The sequence below is a fragment of the Musca domestica genome, unplaced genomic scaffold (genome assembly GCF_030504385.1).
Source record: "Musca domestica strain aabys unplaced genomic scaffold, Musca_domestica.polishedcontigs.V.1.1 4, whole genome shotgun sequence".
Classification (NCBI taxonomy): Eukaryota; Metazoa; Arthropoda; class Insecta; order Diptera; family Muscidae; genus Musca; species Musca domestica.
In genome coordinates, this window is record NW_026712328.1 from 24712386 (window position 1) to 24731231 (window position 18846).

General features: G+C 34.8%; 1 protein-coding gene across 1 annotated transcript in view; it reads right to left on the reverse strand.

Moving 5' to 3' along the window:
- The window catches only part of LOC101894545 (gelsolin), an 82896-nt gene that overhangs the window by 62903 nt on the left and 1147 nt on the right, over window positions 1-18846 (reverse strand). The gene's annotated exons all lie outside the window — the stretch shown is intronic.

Consider the following 18846-nt stretch of genomic DNA (forward strand, 5'->3'; position numbering starts at 1 on the left):
TTGTTTCAAATTTGGTATTTAAAGTTCGTAATATATACTACAGCCTTAGACAGAAATTGTTTGTGCAGGTCCACATCTTCGTAGAGCCCCCATATTACGGAACCCCCGATATTCGGTATTTTAATGATTTTAGGGACATTTTCACCGGAATTGTTTCAAATTTGGTATTTGAAGTTCGTAATGGATACTACAGTCTAAGATAGAAAATTTTCTGTGCAGGTCCACGTCTTATTATAGCCCCCATATAACGGAACCTCCCAATATTCGATTTTTTTTACGTTTCGCATTTGAATATTGTAATGGCTTATGACAAATGTTACCTGTGCAGGTCCATGTCGTCGTATGGACCCTAATATGAAAGCTACACTCGGTATTTTTAAGATTTTAACAGAATTGATAACGGATTTAATTGTTTTTGAGAATTGCCAAATTCGTTCCAAATGGTGGAGGGTATTCAAAGTTCGGCCCGGCCGAAATTACAGATTTTTTACTTGTTTTAAAATTAACAAGTTAAAAAGCAGTAAGTTCGGCCGGGCCGAACTTTTAATACCCTCCACCATTTGCAACGAATTTGGAAATTTTTAAAAAATAAAATCTTTAAAAATTTTTGTTAAAATTTTAAAAATACCGAATATAGCCGTTTTATTGGGGTCTATACGACGTGGACATACATAGGCATTGTTTGTCATAAGCCATTACCATATTCAAATTCGAAACTTGAAATAAACGGTGAATAATGTAGCTAAAATCGTCAATTCCTTATCCTTATATACGATATTATAAGGAGGTGCCGTTAAATTGGAGCTGTGCGAAGACCTGGACCAGCATAGACAATTTTCTGTCCCAGGCTGTAGCATCCATTACGAACTTCAAATACCACATCTCAAACAATTTTGGTGGGTATTGTACCTAAAATCGTCAAAATACCGAATATAGGGAGGTACTGATATATGGGGCCTATACGAAGACCTGGACCCGCACAGACAATTTTCTGTAACAGACTGTAGTTCCCATAACGAACTTCAAATACCAATTCGAACTCCAAAAACAATTCCGGTGAATAATGTCGCTAAAATCATCAAAATACCGAATATAGGGAGGTACCGTTATATGGGGGCTATATGAAGACGTGGACCTGCACAAACAATTTTCTGTCTTAGGGTGTAGTATCCACCTTGAACTTCAAATACCAAATTTGAAACAATTCCCGTGAATAATGTTGCTAAACTCATCAAAATACCGAATATCGGGAGGTACCGTTATATGGGGGCTATATGAAGACGTGGACCTGCATAGACAGTTTTCCATCTTAGGGTGTAGTGTCCATTTTGAACTTCAAATACCAAATTTGAAACAATTCCCGTAAATAATGTCGCTAAAATCATCAAAATACCGAATAGAGGGAGGTACCGTTATATGGGGGCTATATGAAAACGTGGACCTACATGGCCCATTTACGAACTTAACCTGCCTACTGAAAAAATAAACATGTGTGCAAAATTTTAGCCATCTATCACAATTCATTCGAAAGATAGCGTGATTACAGCAGACAGACGGACGGACAGACAGACAGACAGACAGACAGACGGACAGACAGACGGACATCGCTAAATCAACTTAGAATTTTACGCTGATCAAGAATATATATACATTGTTGGGTCTGACATGAGTATTTCGAGGAGTTACAAATGGAATGACAAAGTTAATATACCCTCCATAGTATGGTGGAGGGTATAAAAAAACGGAAAATGTGGCTACAATCATTAAAATACCAAATATTGAAAACTACTGTTATATGAGGGTTATCTAGCATTATAGATAATTTTATATATAGAGGGGACTAGAAAATTTTTAAAATATCGAATATCTGGGAACACCGTCGAATCTCATGCTGATCAAGAATATATAAACTGTGTGGTGTCTAAAATGCTTATTTCTAGGAGTTACAATTTGAATTGCAAACTTAGTATACCCTCCATGGTACGGAGGGTATAACAGAAATTTTAGTGAAATGGAACATTAAAGGTAAAACAAAAACGTTTTTCTGCTTATTATATCTGGTGGCAAATACTTATTATAATTTATTGGGCTAGTAGGATGATTTGTCAGTAGTTAGGACTAACAAAAATTGGTTAGGTAACTTGTTATGTTGTAATGTGAATTTTTACTGGATAGCTTTTTATATGATATTTTGATTGGTTGACAAATCTCGCTTCGATAGGCCGCATAAAAATTTGAACTGTATTGCACGCTAAAAGCTCTAACATCGGAACATGTATTTCGAAGAAATGAATTAAACAAGTCAGTGTCTGGTAACTCAAAAATATTTCACCACCCAATGCTTTAGTGCTCTGAACTTTGAAATTGATACGGTTTAATTAACCTTATATAGTCACTTTTTGGAACCGTTACCTTTTTGGGAACGATCATTATAATCATTATTAAAACCATTCAATTTCAAAGCAATTTCCCTATCATAAGCTTATAAATGTGTTGTTTTTATTTCTTCAGCGCACCATTTAAAAAGATTCTCACTTTCCATATGTTTACCTCAAGCATTCTGCAGAACAATTTTCTGCTCTCAAAGTATTAAGAAATTAAAATATTATTATCCAATATAGGTTTGTATGTAAATCTCTGCTCCCAACCATGGGTGTTTGATTATTTTTTTCTATTCATCATTTACATAACTATTAACACATGTCGACAAACATAACATCACATAAATGTATGGCATATTAATTTACATACAGACAGGCATGCATGCATGCATACATACATACATATATATTCAGGCATGCTGCATAACGTGCTAATAAACGGGTGCTAAAATTATGCTAATCACTATTTTATCAACACACGACTACACTGATTTTTCAAAAATCAAAACAAAACAAGTCAAATATTACAGTAATATAGATGAAAGGTGTTATACCCGATCTGTGCGATAAAATATTGAAAATATATGTTTTACAAAGAAATTAGCAAGCGTTTTGAAATAATTTTTAGGATTATTTAACAGCGTGCCTATATTGACTTAGAAATATATGTTTGGATGATTCAGGTCAGGAATAAGTGTATTATTTTGGGCCGGATCGAACTTTGAATGAAATCTTAAGAATACAGTATATAGGGATTAACCGTTATAACGGGATCCTTACGAAAACGTAGATGCATAGGCAATTTTAGTCATAGCCATTATAGTATTCAAATGTCGCAAAAACATCAAAATACCGAATATAGGGGGTGTCGTTACATGGGGGCTATACGAAGACCTGTACCTGCATATACAGTTTTCTGTCATAGACTGTTATACTGTAGTACGCTGTAGGAACTTCTAATACGAAATTTTCAATAATTCCTGTGGATAATGTAGCTAAAATCATCAAAATACCGAATATAGAGATGTACCGATATACGAGGTCCTGGACCTGCATAGGAAATTTTCTGTCACATGTTTTAGTACTCGTTACTAAGTACAAATACGAAATTTTAAAAAATTCCGGTGAATAATGTAGCAAAAATCATCAAAATACCGAATATGAGAGGTACCGAATTATGGTGGCTATTCAAAGACCTGGACCTGCATAGGCAATTTTCTGTAATAGGTTGTAGTACTCGTTACGAAGTGCAAATGCGAAATTTGAAACCATTTCGGTGAATAATGTCGTTGCAATTTTCAAAATACCTAATACAGGGAAGCGCCGTTCTATGGGAATTATGCGAAGACCTGGTCCTGTATAGACAATTTTCTGTCACAGGCTGTAGTACCTATTAGGAACTTCAAATACGATATTTGAAACAACTCCGGTGAATAACATCTCTAAAATACCGAAGATTGGGAGGTACAGTTACATGGGGGCTATATCTAAACGTTAACCTGTATAGCAAATTTTCAATACCAAAAGTCCTGCAGACCTAGCGTAGAGTAACATTTTATTAACCTACTTCAATTCGTTCGGAAGTTAGAGCGATTTTCACAGACGGACAGGCGAACGGACATCGCTAAATTGACATAGAATTGTATGCTTATAAAGAATATATATACAGGGTGAGATAAAAAACTGCAACAAAGTCAAACACCATAATTTGTTATTTTTTTTTTTAATTTTATTGAATGAAAGCAAAAAATGAAACCGTCACACGCTGCCCGAATGTTGCTCTGCGGTATTCTGGACCATTCCCGGCGAAGCCTTGCTTTCCAAAATACTCCAGACACAATCGTCCAACGGATTGATATCCGGTGATTTTGGTGGCCATTGTGCGCTGAAAATGAAGCGAGGACCCTCATTTTGTAACCATTTTTGGGTGGCGTGTGCTGAGTGCGATGGTGCTGAGTTCTGTTGGAATGTCCAAGGTCCAAGGTCACCATCAACATGGCCGCGCTTGAGTTCTGGTGGCCAACCGAAGGTGCACATTTTCAGCTGACTTTCTAGGCAAGTAAACACGATCATTTTGCTTGTTTACAAACTGCTGGACAACGAAGGTTTTCCCATCGGAGAAAACCAAATCCGGCAGTTCACCACTTTCGGCCAAACGAAGCAGCTCTTTAGCTCTTTTGAGTCTATTTTCTTTCAGTTGCAGTATAAGTTCTTGAACTTTTTCGAATTTCAATAGCTTTACCCCCAGCTCATTTTTCAATGTTTGTCGAATGGAATATTGCACTATGTACCTAATTCTATATAGTACCTATACCCCTCTTAACATTTGGGATAATCTATTAATTCCAAAAGGGTTCAATAAGTATTTGAGTCCTCAAAAGAATATTTCGAGAGGCCCAATAGTTCTTCTAATTAAGTTCAAGAAAACATATCGTTGCAGTATAGTGTAAATGATAATTATTTTCATTACGCCAATGTAAGCAGGCCTTGTGTCATAATGAGTGAGAAAGGGTAAATGGGCTTGGGATCCCCTATAATATTCGACAGCTTTGCAACCCCATAACTGAATACCATTAACACCGTTTATTATGTTGTAAATATAACGGCACAGCACCATTGCCACAGCTACCATCATGGTTCAAATCATTCCGGCCCACCTTCTTGGCATATCGCCCTGAAAGTGTTTCGATTTATCAATAATTCAATAAACGATGCAAAATAATTATAATCTATATTTCGACTGCATAGCGTTTATTAACCAGGTAAAATCCTGCTGTAAAAGGCGGTTTAGGTAGGTTCACGCGCCCAAGTAATGGCATGGCACACACAACAACAAATGTATACTTATTTAATTCACTTTCGGGTTCATGGGTGCTGGTTTGTTCGGTCGTTCGTTCAATGCGACAAAGTTCATGCCGAAATATTTAATGAAAGGATACAAATATTATAGGTTTTGCCTTGAGATTATCGTTCGGGAGATTCTAAACGTTAAATTTGAAATTTAATGGTGGGCCAAAATGATTATAGCTCAAATGGCATAATTGCCACGAAAGTTATAGACAATTTAAAATTTCCTAATAAGAAAAGTGGTGCGCGCGTGTGTGTGTGTTATTTGCCGATGAACATTATAATTATAATTATAATTATGTGGCAATATGGCTATGACTTGAAATATCAGAGATATTGCATTTTAAAAGTGTTAATTAAACTATCCGAAATATATGAGTTGAATATGTGAAAAAGAGCTTAATTAGGTGGAGTAACTTTATTAGTCAAGGCATTTCAACAGTTTATATCGAACAGGAAAGCACAAATTTATGTCATCACTGTTTACAAAAAGAAACCAGTACAAGAAGGTAAAAAATCGGACGAAACCGACTGTATCAAGAGTCACCGCTATGCATATTTAGTAGAGCTACCCCTACCAAATAACCGTTTATATGGTTTTTTTTTTTAAGTAGAATATACATCATGATAATTTGGAACCCTGAATCGATTTCCACTAAATTTGACGAAGATATTTGTGTCTCTCGACTTTGAGTACCCCTAGATTAAAGCATATATCGGAACTATGTCTGGACCGATGTCCTATCCCATCTATCTATCCCATTTGAGTTGATTTTAAATATTTGATACACAATAAACATGAAATCGGATGAAGATATATATGGGAGCTATATCCATATCTGATATCTGAAAAACGTCAGAGGTATTTTTAAATGGCACCAAATATCACTGTTTTGGATTACGTTTTACGGGTGTGAGGGAAAATCGGATGAAAAATATATACAGGGTGAGATAAAACGATTGCAACCAACTTCAGACTGCTGTCATTCCTAAGCCCCTTGTCCAATAGCTGTTAAAATTATTCTAATGACAGCTCATTATATTGTTTACAAGCGTACAAAAACATTTTGTTGAGAATTTTTCGAAAAAAAGTATTCGTAATGGAATTCAAGCGTGATAGTGTGATTTCTTCATATTTGGCTGGAAAACAACAAGTGGCTATAGTTAAAGTACCATCGCTTGTTACCGTGATAATGGTGGCGTGGCCCGACGTCAGGGAAGTGGACGGAAGAAAACAGCGACATCAGCAGAAATAGTTCGAAAGCTAAAGAAGCGACTTGATCGAAACTCGCGTCGCAGTGGTCGAAAAATGGCTTGTGAGCTGAACACATCACAATATTCCATTTAACAAATATTGAAAAATGAGCTCGGGGTAAAGCCTATGAAATTCCAAAAAGTACAAGAACTTACACCGCAACTGAAAGAAAATAGACTCAAAAGAGCTAAGGGTTGCTTCGCTTGACCGAAAGTGGTGAACTGCCGAATTTGGTTTTCTCCGATGAAAAGAACATTCGCTGCAAAACAAAATGATCGTGTTTACTTGCCAAAGAGGTCAGCTGAAAATGTGAATCTTCGTAATGGTGATGGTGTGTGCGGCATCGGAATAAATGCCGAATATTATCGCGAAAATATTCTGGAGGGTGAAGTAAAGCCTTGGGCACGCAAACATTTTGGCCACAGACCTTTGACATTCCAACAGGACTCAGCACCATCGCCGCCCTCAGCACGTGCCATCCAAGAATGGTTACAAAATGAGGTTCCTCGCTTCATTTCCAGCGCACAATGACCACCAAAATCTCCGGATACCGATCCGTTGGACTATTGTGTCTGGAGTATTTTCACCTCACGATAACCTCAAGCAAGCGCATTGTCGGAAATGGGCCAACATACCACAAAGCAACATTCGGGCAGCGTCTGACGGTTTCATTGGCCGTTTGAAGGCCATAATTCGTGCCAAAAGTGATCAATTCGAACAAATCTAAACTTATTCTAAAATATGAAGCTATATGCGACCTCTAGTTACATCTGAGCCGATTTTCACCAAATTTGACACACTCTATTCCTGGCTGAATTCGGTCATATGTGCCAAAAAACTATTTGATTTGGGCTGATATAAACCCTTTTGTGTACAATAAACTTGAATTTGTATCAAAATATAATATATAATATATAAATTTTTCAAAGAATATGAAGCTCATATTGCAGCTTACAGACAAAAATTAATGTCGATTTAGCGATGTCTGCCTATCCGTCTGTGGAAATCACTCTAGCTTCCGAACGAATTGAAGTAGATTGACGCAATTTTACTGCAGGACTTTTGGTATTGGAAATGGGCTATGTTGGTCCACGTTTTGGTAAAGCCACCATATAAGGGTACCTCCCGATATTCGGTATTTTGATGATTTTAGCGACAATATTCATCGGAATTGCTTCAAATTTGGTATTTGAAGTTCGTTATGGATGCTACAGCCTAAGACAGAAAATTTTCTGTGCAAGTCCGCGTTTTCGTATAGCCCCATAAATGGAACCTCCCGATATTCGATACTTTGTTGATTTTAGCGACATTTTTCACCGGAATTTTTTTTAATTTGGTATTTGATGTTCGTAATGGATGCTACAGCCTATGGCAGGAAATTGTCTGTGCAGGTCCACGTCTTCGTATAGCCCCCCATATAACGGTACCTCCCGGTATCCAGTGTTTTGATGATTTTAGCGACATTATTCACAGATTTTTTTAAGTTTCGCATTTAAATATTGAAGTGGCTTATGACAAAAATTGCCTATGCATGTCCATGTCGTCGTATAGACCCTAATATAACAGCTACATTCGTTAATTTTAAGATTTTAACAGAATTTTTAACGGTTTTTATTGTTTTTGAATTGCCAAATACGTTCCAAATGGTGGAGGGTATTCAAAGTTCGGCCCGGCCGAACTTACAGCTTTTTTACTTGTTTTTTTCTTTGTTTTTGTTTTGTAGAGAATTGACGTACTCATGATGAATTCCTGCTCCGGTGGCGAAACATTGCATGTATGGGTCTATGATTTGGTATAGCCCCCATATAACGGTACCTCCCAATATTCGGTATTTTGATGGTTTTTGCCACATTTTTTCACGGATTTGTCTGAAATTTGGTATTTGTAGGTCATAATGGGTTCTAGCTCCTTTGGCGAAACATTGCATGTGTAGGTCCACGATTTTGTATAGCCCCCATATAACGGTACCTCCCGATATTCGGCATTTTAATGGTTTTTGCCACATTTCTTCTAATGTTTCCTTTAGCCTAAGGTGGAGAGTATTAAAAGTTTGGCCCGACCGAACTTAATGTTTTTTACTTGTTTTTATAACGGTTTAATATTTAAGACATATCAAAGTCATAATATGCACTCTATAGCAATGGTATTTGATACCAACGACTACAACCTTTTTAAATTGTCACGACAATTCTAAGATATTATTTGGCTATAAAAAATTTAAATATTTCAATTTCGTAGTGGAGAAGAGAGATTTGCATAATAATGCGTAATTCAATCTGCTTCGTGTTTTTTTATTGAATTCTTCTATATTCTAATTCTAAAATTAGAAATTCTTTTTTAATGAAAGTGAAAATATTGAAAATTAAAACAAATAAAACAGTGACATCACCTAATAATGCAGGAAATATATATAAGAGAAATGCCCAGTTTATAATAAATTTATATTTTATTCTCATACATAATGTTTCTATAATTAAGTAGTTCAATGAGCTCTTAATTATATGCATAGATTCGTTCGTAACGTTATTTAATGTTTGCCGAAAATGTTGTAGGCATATATAATCTATCAGGTATGAGATGGAAACCATTTTAGCTCGTTTTGGAATGAATCGATTTATTATGTTTCAAATGTAACCATTTCTTTTATTGAAATTGTGATTAAATTTTGAAAATATGATTTTAAAAGAGCCTTCTGTCGAAGAAAGGTCTGCTTTGATAACTAAAATAAATTTAGTATCACAATTAGAATCGAATCAAGTTTCATCCCATGCTTGTATGTTCAGTTTACATATGTAAGTATAGTAATAAAATACATTAAGAAATTGATTTTATCAGCCACATCCAAGATCGATAGATGTAAGCTTAAAATTAGTAAAATTATTTAAGATATCAAAAAACTGGAAATTACAAGCAATATAACTGGCTCTGAATCTTAAAATAAAAGGTTTCCGTTAGAACATATAGACATTTAAAGAAATTTCTTAATCAAGCCATAAACCCAAATTGGGTTTGTCTTGAATATTGAATACGAAGTTACATTTATTCCATTTAAATGAAAGTGAACATTCAAGTCTGAATTATAGGCTGATCATATCAGAATGGAATGGTTATAATTAATTGTACCTTATTTAAATACATAGTTCAATGATTTTTTAATTATATGTATAAATTAAATACCGAATAGACAATATTTTAAGAGATTTGTTTTTTATTGGCTACTTCCCCTAATTTATTAATTTACGTCTCAAAAAACATTTTATCCAATAAATTTAATAGAAATTATAAAAAACTAGTAGCTTGAATTCATTATGATAACAATGGTTAATGACTCTATTTTTTATGAGAATTTTTTTTTAAATTGTAAATTTTAAGACCAGGAAATTAGCTACATTCAACAGCGTTAAATTTTAGATCATTGAAAAATCATTTGCAAAATTTGTCTTAGAAAATTTGAATATCAAAATCGACTAAATAAAGTTTGTGAGCCGTAAGTTAAGTTTAGCGAACGACCAGCTGATCGGCTTGGAAGCAAAAAAGTACCCAATAGGAACTTCGAATGCTAAATTTCAAACCATTATGTTGAAAAATATGCCCATAACCCTTAAATTGGGTGGTACAATTATATGGTATCGGTAGATTGGAGAGAGAGAAACTTGTAGCTATATTGATTATACCCTACACCACATAGTGGTAAGGGTATCATATCTTTCTGCATTTGTTTGTAACTTGGAGAGAAGGATAGACATACAGGGTGAGATGAAAAAACTGCAACCAAATTCAGTGGACGGAAGAAAACAGCAACATCAGCAGCATTAATCGACCTTGGCATCAGAATAAATGCCGAATATTATCGCGAAAATATTCTGGAGGTGTATTAAAGCATTGGGCACGCAAATATTTTGGCCACAGACCTTGGACATTCCAACAGGACTCAGAACGCGCCACCCTAGAACGGTTACAAAATGAGGTTCCTCGCTTCATTTCCAGCGCATAATGGCCACCAAAATCTCCGGATACCAATCCGTTGGACTATTGTGTCTGGAGTATTTTGAAAAGTAAGGTTGGCACTAAAAAATACCAAATTGTCGATCACCTCAAGCAAGCGCTTCGCCGGGAATGGGTCGAAATACCGCAGAGCAACATTCGAGCAGCGTGTGACAGTTTCATTGGCAGTTTGAAGGCCATAATTCGTGCCAAAGGTGACCAATTCGAACAAATCTAAACTTAATCTAAAATTTGATGCTATTTCCGACACTTTTTGATTTCATTCAAAAAAATTTAAAAATTATGGCATTTGACTTTGTTGCTGCTTTTCATCTCAGCCTGTATGCCTTCAATGACAATATCAATCCAAATGACCCGGATTTTAGCACATCCAAACGAATTCAGCGTAGAGCAAGTAAATTAAATATCGTGAAAATTGGTTCAGATACAGCTATAACTCCCATATATATATATATATATATATATATATATATATATATATATATATATATTTCATCCGATTTAGGTTTCTAAATCCCTCACATGCGTAATATGCACTTCACAAGAATGATACTTGGTCTGGTACCAACAAAAACAAAAATATCTCTGTCAAGTTTTATCGAGATCGGATCAGATTAGGATATGGCTCCCATATATATCTTTATCCGATGTCAGGTTTATTGTGCACCAAATGGCCAATATCAGCCCAAATGGATTGAATTTTGGCAATTGCAACTGAACTCATCCTAGAAACAAGTACTTTTAAATTGTTGAAAATCGGTTCAGATATAGCTATGGCTCCCATATCTATATATTTCATCCGATTTTTTAAAAGTTAAAGTCCCTCATATCCGTAATATGTACTCTACAACAATGGTATTTGACACAGGACATCAGCTACTGCTCGAAAACACCACTGCCAAATTTTATGTACATCAATTTAGATATCTATATAGCTTCGCTATACATCTTCATCCGATTTTACGGTTATTGTTCACCATATATGTAATACCAGCCCAAATTGAATAGATTTTTCATATTCAACCGAATTTTAAAATTTGGCGAAACTCGGTCCGTTATATCTATTGCTTCAATAAATATTTTTATACCCTCCACCATACTATGGAGGGTATATTCATTTTGTCATTCGTTTTGTTACTTATCGAAATAATGATCTTAGACCCAGCAAAGTATATATATTCTTGATCAGCGTAAAATTCTAAGACGATTTAGCCATGTCCGTCTGTGTGTCTGTCTGTCTGCTGTAATCACTCTATCTTTCGAACGAATTGAGATAAATGGGCCATGTAGGTCCACGTTTTCATATAGCCCCCATATAACGGTAGCTCCCGATATTCGGTATTTTGATGATTTTATGATTTTATTCACCGGAATTGTTTCAAATTTGGCATTTGAAGTTCGAATATAATCCTTATCGACGGCATATCATGCACTATACAGCAATGTTATTTGGTTCATAGTTGGTATGATCTACTTCACATAAATTCCCAATATAAACTTTTTTGTTACGTAAGCTCTACTAAAAACGCATAGTGGTGTAGGATATCATATAGTCGGCCCCGGCCAACTTTTGCCCTTTCCTTACTTGTTTTTAAGTAATTCTGAATTAAAGATACATTTTTACTAAAACGTTTGCTGAAATATTCAAGTTTCAATTAGACATCTGAAATACATATATGACATGTATACGGGATTTGCTCAAATGTAAATTTTTGCTAGTTGATGTTTATTTCACAGAATTCGCGGTCAAAGGATTACAAATCTGAATTTCCTTTGCTAAAGGCATGTTTACGTTAGAAAATTTCTAGGTTAACCTTTTTTGTGAAGATTTATTTAAGGTTTATGCAGTGGAACTGACAATTTAAACCGACTGGGCTCTCTAAGTCCTATAAAATGTAAACGTACTATAAAAAAATAATCCAAAGCTAAATACAATATTAGGCCAAAAGCAATAATCTTTATTCTGTACGAAAATTACGTCAGTTTTAAGTATTTATTTCTTATCGTTTCTCAAAAAATCTTTTCAATTGTTTTGTAAAATTAAGACAAATTATGACTATGGCGTTGACATGAAACGTGTTGTGCCAATTTTGTTTTTGCCGCAAACGAAGTTTATTGTTCAAAAATATTTAAAAACAAATTATATTGTGGTCTTGAATCTCGGTTTGTTGGACAACAAAAAAATTGACAGGGCGTGAGAAATATCTCAAGAGATTTATCGCTGATCACATTTGTCATACGGACATTTTGTGCGTGCGTGTGCGATATACATACATAAATAATTTATTTAAAATAAACACAACAAACAAATAATGAAATGAAACAAAATTGTGGTTAATATTCATCATGCTTAAGCGTGTTTATTTATATAATACCAATTGTAATTGTTTAAGGCTTAGAAACGAGCAATGAGATATTTTTTGTTGTGTTCATTTTAGGAATTCAACACGAGCTGTTTCTTTGTGGCATTTTACTGTAATTCGCCCTTAATAACAAAGTCTATTTTTAGTAATAGCAACGGTAAAATTTTGGATTGTGTTTAGAGACATGTTTAGGTCTTGGAAACAGCAAATAACAACTCCATTTCAAAAAACTTAAGCCAAAAAGTATCGATATACATGTATATATAGCCCCCTTGTACCGAAAACCGTTTATGGGTTATATACGATATCGTCGACCGATATACCCCATCTTTGAACTTGACCTGCCTGCAGACAAAAGACTGACTTTTATCGTCCCATCTTTAATCGTTCTGACTCTAACGTGATTAAAACAGACGGACGGACAGGCCGATCAAAAATATACAGGCTCTGATAACAAAACTGCAACAACGTTAAACTCCATAATTTTTACATTTTTTTTAATTTTATTGAATGAAAGCAAAATATGTCGAAAATAGCATTAAATTTCAGTATAAGTTTTGATTTGTTCGAATTGGTCACCTTTGGCACGAATTATGGCCTTCAAACGGCCAATAAAACCGTCACACGCTTCCCCAATGTTGCTCTGCTATATTTTGGCCCATTCCCAGTGAAGCCCCTACTTGAGCTGATCAACACTGCTATTTTTTGTGTCAACCTTGCTTTCCAAAATCCAGACACAATAGTCAAACGGATTGATATCCGGAGATTTTGGTGGCCATTGTGCGCTGGAAATGAAGCGAGGAACCTAATTTTGTAACCATTCTTGGGTGGCGCGTGCTGAGTGCGATGGTGCTGAATCCTGTTGGAATGTCCAAGGTCTGCGGCCAAAATGTTTGCGTGCCCAAGGCTTTAATACACCCTCCGGAATATTTCCGCTATAATATTCGACATTTATTCTGATGCCACGGACGATTAATACGAGCGGAGATCGACAATCTGCTGTTATGGAGGCCCACATCATCACCATAGTCGGCGCTTAAGTTCTGGTGGCCAACCGAACGTGCACATTTTCTGCTGACCTCTTTGGCAAGTAAACACGAGCTTTTTTGAGTCTATTTTCTTTCTGTTGCGGTGTAAGTTCTTGCACGTTTTGGAATTTCAATGGCTTTTCCCCGAGCTTATTTTGCAATATTTGCCGAATGGAATATTGCGATATGATGCTCACGAGCCGGGTTTCGATCAAGTCGCTTCCTTAATTTTCGAACCATTTCACATTTAAATGCTGGAGTGCTCTAACGATAGCCACTTGAGTGTTTCCAGCCAATTATAACGAAATCAAACTATGATGCTTGAATTCCTTCACGAATAACTTTTTTTCTGGAAAATTCTCACCAAAATGCTTTTGTACGCTTTTAAACAGTATAATTAGCTTATTTAAACAGCTGTTGGTTGAAGTTTTTTCATCTCACCCTGTATATGTTAACCTTTAGTTATAACCCATATATAGCTGTACCGCTATATATTCGGTATTTTGGGTACTAAAGTCTGTGGCGAAAAATTGTCTACGGAAAATAACGGTAATTCGCTATATTCAGTACTTTTAAGATTTGAACAAAATTGTTAACGGAATATTCTTTTTATTTTAATTATTTATTATTGTTATTTATTTATTTTTGAAAAATTTCAAATTCGTTCCAGGGTATTCAAAGTTCGGCCCTTTCATTTTTCCACTTTTTTATTCTCCGACGTTCAAATTTCCCTCAAAATACACACTACGTATTTGTCAAACCAGTCGAAATAAAAATGTTATGGCATAAATTTCGTTTGGAATAACTTCCCTACTGGATCCTTCCACGATGGGAACGATGGGATTAGCCCTACAATTATTCGATAACATACATCTATGAGGCATACAACCTAGTTTCTGTGAACTTGACTTTGTTTTTAATAACTTTAAATAAATATTTATTTTTTAAAATTCAAATAAAATTAACTACAAATGGTGGTGGTGGTTTATTTATGACTGGCATACAATACAATTAGCTCTCGCGATGACCTCTATTACACTTTCAAGTGCAACTAACAATTTATTGCCACTAGACGCAAACTGTTTAAGATTCATATTTATTATTATTATTGTTGTTATTATTTAACTGTATTATTGTTGTTGTTCTATTAAGATATGCAAAACTTGATACTTATTCATTGTACGCGTCACTGTCGTAAATGATTTGATACCTGCTACACGTTTTTATTCAATTGTAGAAAAATATATTGACCGTGTAAAGGGTGACACATCTGGTGATTTCCATTTTAACTACGGTTTTTTTTTTTTTTTTGTGTTACGGCATATTTATTGACATATTATAAAAATATGTACAAAAGGACGCACTCGAATCCTACTGTCACCTTCTAATATAATTTGAGTTTGACATACTACAATGCCTAGATGCTTATTTGACATCATAAGAAATTTGTCTAGAGAAATTACAGAAATGTTGTTCAAATGTAATTATTATTTAAACTGAGGTTTTGTTGTAGCACTTCGTAAAGCTATATTCTTTCGGATTAATGTCTTACTGTTTCTACTTTGAAGTTCAAAAACAAGGCCTAAAGGTGTGGGTACTTAAGCAGCTTGAAGTCTTCGCATCCCATATTTTGTGACATATCATAAAGCAAAGCCAGAGCCGTACACGAATCTACAGGATGAGATGAAAAAACTGCAACCAACTTCAAACTGCCGTCATTTCTAAGCCACTCGTCTGGCAGCTGTTAAAATTATTCCAGTGACAGCTCATTATATTGTTTACAAGCGTACATAAGCATTTTGATGAGAGTTTTCCAGAACAAAAGTTATTTGTGATGGAATTCAAGCGGGATAGTGTGATTTATTTATATTTGGCTGGAAAACCACAAGTGGCTATCGTTAGAGCACTCCAGCAATTAAATGTGAATATTTCTTTTGTGTCTCGTAGTATCGCTCGTTACCGTGATACTGGTAGCGTTGCCCGACGTCAAGGAAGTGCACGGAAGAAAACAGCAACATCAGCAGAAATGGTTCGAAAAGTAAAGAAGCGACTTGATCGAAACATGCGTCACAGTGGCTGAAAAATGGTTCGTGAGCTGAACATATCGTAATATTCCACTCGGCAAATATTGAAAAATGAGCTCGGAGTAAAGCCATTGAAATTCCAAACCGCAACAGAAAGAAGATAGACTTAAGAGAGCTAAAGAGTTGCTTCGCTTGGCCGAAAATGGTGAACTGCCGAATTTGGTTTTCTCAGACGAGAAAACATTAGTTGTCCAGCAGTGTGTAAACAAACAAAATGATCGTGTTTACTTGCCAAAGAGGTCAGCTGAAAATGTGCAACTTCGGTTGGCCAACAGAACTCAAGCGCCGGCCATGGTGCGGCCGCCATAACAGTGACGGTTTAGTTGGCCATTTGAAGGCCGTAATTCGTGCCAAAGGTGACCAATTCGAACAAATCTAAACTTATTCTAAAATTTGATGCTATTTCCGATATTCATTCAATAACATTTAAACTAAAAATGAAATATTTCGAAATTTAAGTGGAACACTGCGAATAAAAGTGTAATTCTCGAATTACAATTAAAATGTTACGAATAACAAATGGAAATCTCGAGTTACAATTAAAATGTTACAATTTACAAAATTAATTGTCGAATTTTAACAAAATGTTTTAAATTACATTTGAAAAAGGAGTAGCTCATTTGGTCTAAAGTCGCTATTTGAATGCGATACATCTTTTCTCATCAATTTATGTATACCAGCTCTGATCATCTGGCTAAGGGTATAAAAAAATAGGTATCAGAATCCGAGTTAAACTGTAGAAATATACATTTTTTACCTTTTAAGTATTAGTATTGAATTTGTGTCTAATTTAACATTAAAGATGTTAAACTTGCAATCTTATGACCTTTGGTTTAGTGACAAACATGCACACTTTGTGCCGTCTTTACTTACTACTTGGTAATACCAAATTGTTCCTGGGTATGTTTACGTGAGGACTTATACTAGACACTATTTACTTATCACTGAAACTAGTACGAACATGAGTTCAATTCTAACCGCCAATCTCTACATTGACACATATTTTCCAAGTGATTTCTTTTGTATTTGCATTTATTACCTTTGATAAGATGTTTAAAAAACATACTCACTTATATAAACATACAATAAGTACAATAATTAATTTCAACCGAAAAAAAACTGATAACATTAGAATTCTAAAGAAAAGTGAAGCTAGAATTGAATCATTAAAAACCACGCCTTAAAGCAAAGAACAGGAATTTTCTGTGCTATATATACTTCACATACATAAGATGAAATAAATATCTATTTTTGAAATTTGAAAGATTCAGAATACTAATCTCGTCCAACACCATGATATTATATCGGTGTACCTATTTGCGCCACGCAAGTCGCAGAAGACAGATTGTTTACCTACCAAACTAGATGCATGCAAGTGTTCGGTCAGTTCATAAATATTATAGTGCTGATTTTCTAGTAAAAATTTATCAGTAAAGTTTACCGAAAGACTTTCTCCTTCACGTCAAAATATTTAAAAAAAAGTTATCGAACAATATTTTGAAAAATTCAGCAAGAAAACAGCTGCGCAGTACTTTTAAATGGTTGAGAAAACCAAATCAAAATTACAATTTTTGTAGTGAAAAATAAGACATAAGACATGCCTTATGATTGATAAAAATCCCTTCAAAAGTTTAAAAACTCACTTGAATCTAAAAATTCACTTCAAATTATTGGATAATATTAGGTGTGTACGATAACATTTTCAGTAAAAATTATTCAGCTACTACGCACAAATTCTGCAAAATTTTACCGAACAGCATTCATTTAAATATGGCATTACACTTTCAAACTGTTGAGTAAACCAAATCAAAATAACCCATTTTATAGAGCAAAATTAGTTCTAAATTAGTATAATACAACGTTGTGTGTCTTTTATTTGAAAAATAATTAAATTATTGCCAAAAATTTATTATAAATTTTTCCATTTATACATCGGCCACAAAGCAGCTATTTTTCCAATAAGCTGATGTTACTGTATTATTCGGTCTCATTTACTGGGCTTTTGGGTTATCGAACAACATTTTGTAGTTTACAAATACAGACAATCTCCTGTCATAGGCTGTAGTATTTATTACGAACATCAAATACCAAATTTGAAAGAATTCCGGTGAATAATGTCGTTAAAATCATCAAAATACCGAATATCGGGAGGTACCGTTATATGGGGGCTATAACAAAACGTGGACCTACATGGCACATTTTCACTACCAAAAGTCCTGCAGACATAACATACATTTGAGTAAAATTTTATCAATCTAATTCAATTCGTTCCGAAGCTAGAGTGATTTCCTCAGACGGACAGACGGACGGTCATCTCTAAATCGACATAAAATTTTATGCTGTTGAAGGATATATATACTTTGTGGGGTCTAAAATGTATATTTCGAGGTGTTACAAACGGAATGACAAACTTAATATGGGAACGGGAAACTAGTACAAAATTTAAAATTAAATGAAAATCCTTCTACACGGCAAAGTTCTTATAGTAAAGCGACAATGCGACATATGTTTCCACTTTTGCCTAATTTTTTTTTTTAAATTTTTAAGATTTGCCAGTTTTCAGGTACATATTACAAGTTTTTCAGTACATAGTTTTTGGTTAGTGATATTGTCATATCGGTATATATTTTGGTATAGCTCTGGGTTATGTATCCTCCGATTTTGCTTTTACGTACCCACGCCTATATTATTTACATAAAATACAGGGTGAGATGAAAAAACTGCAACCAGTTTGTAAACAAACAAAATGATCGTGTTTACTTGCCAAAGAGTCAGCTGAAAATGTGCACCTTGGCCACCAGAACTCAAGCGCCGGCCATTATGATGGTGTGGGCCGCCATAACAGCAGATGGTCGCTCTTCGACCGTGGCATCAGAATAAATG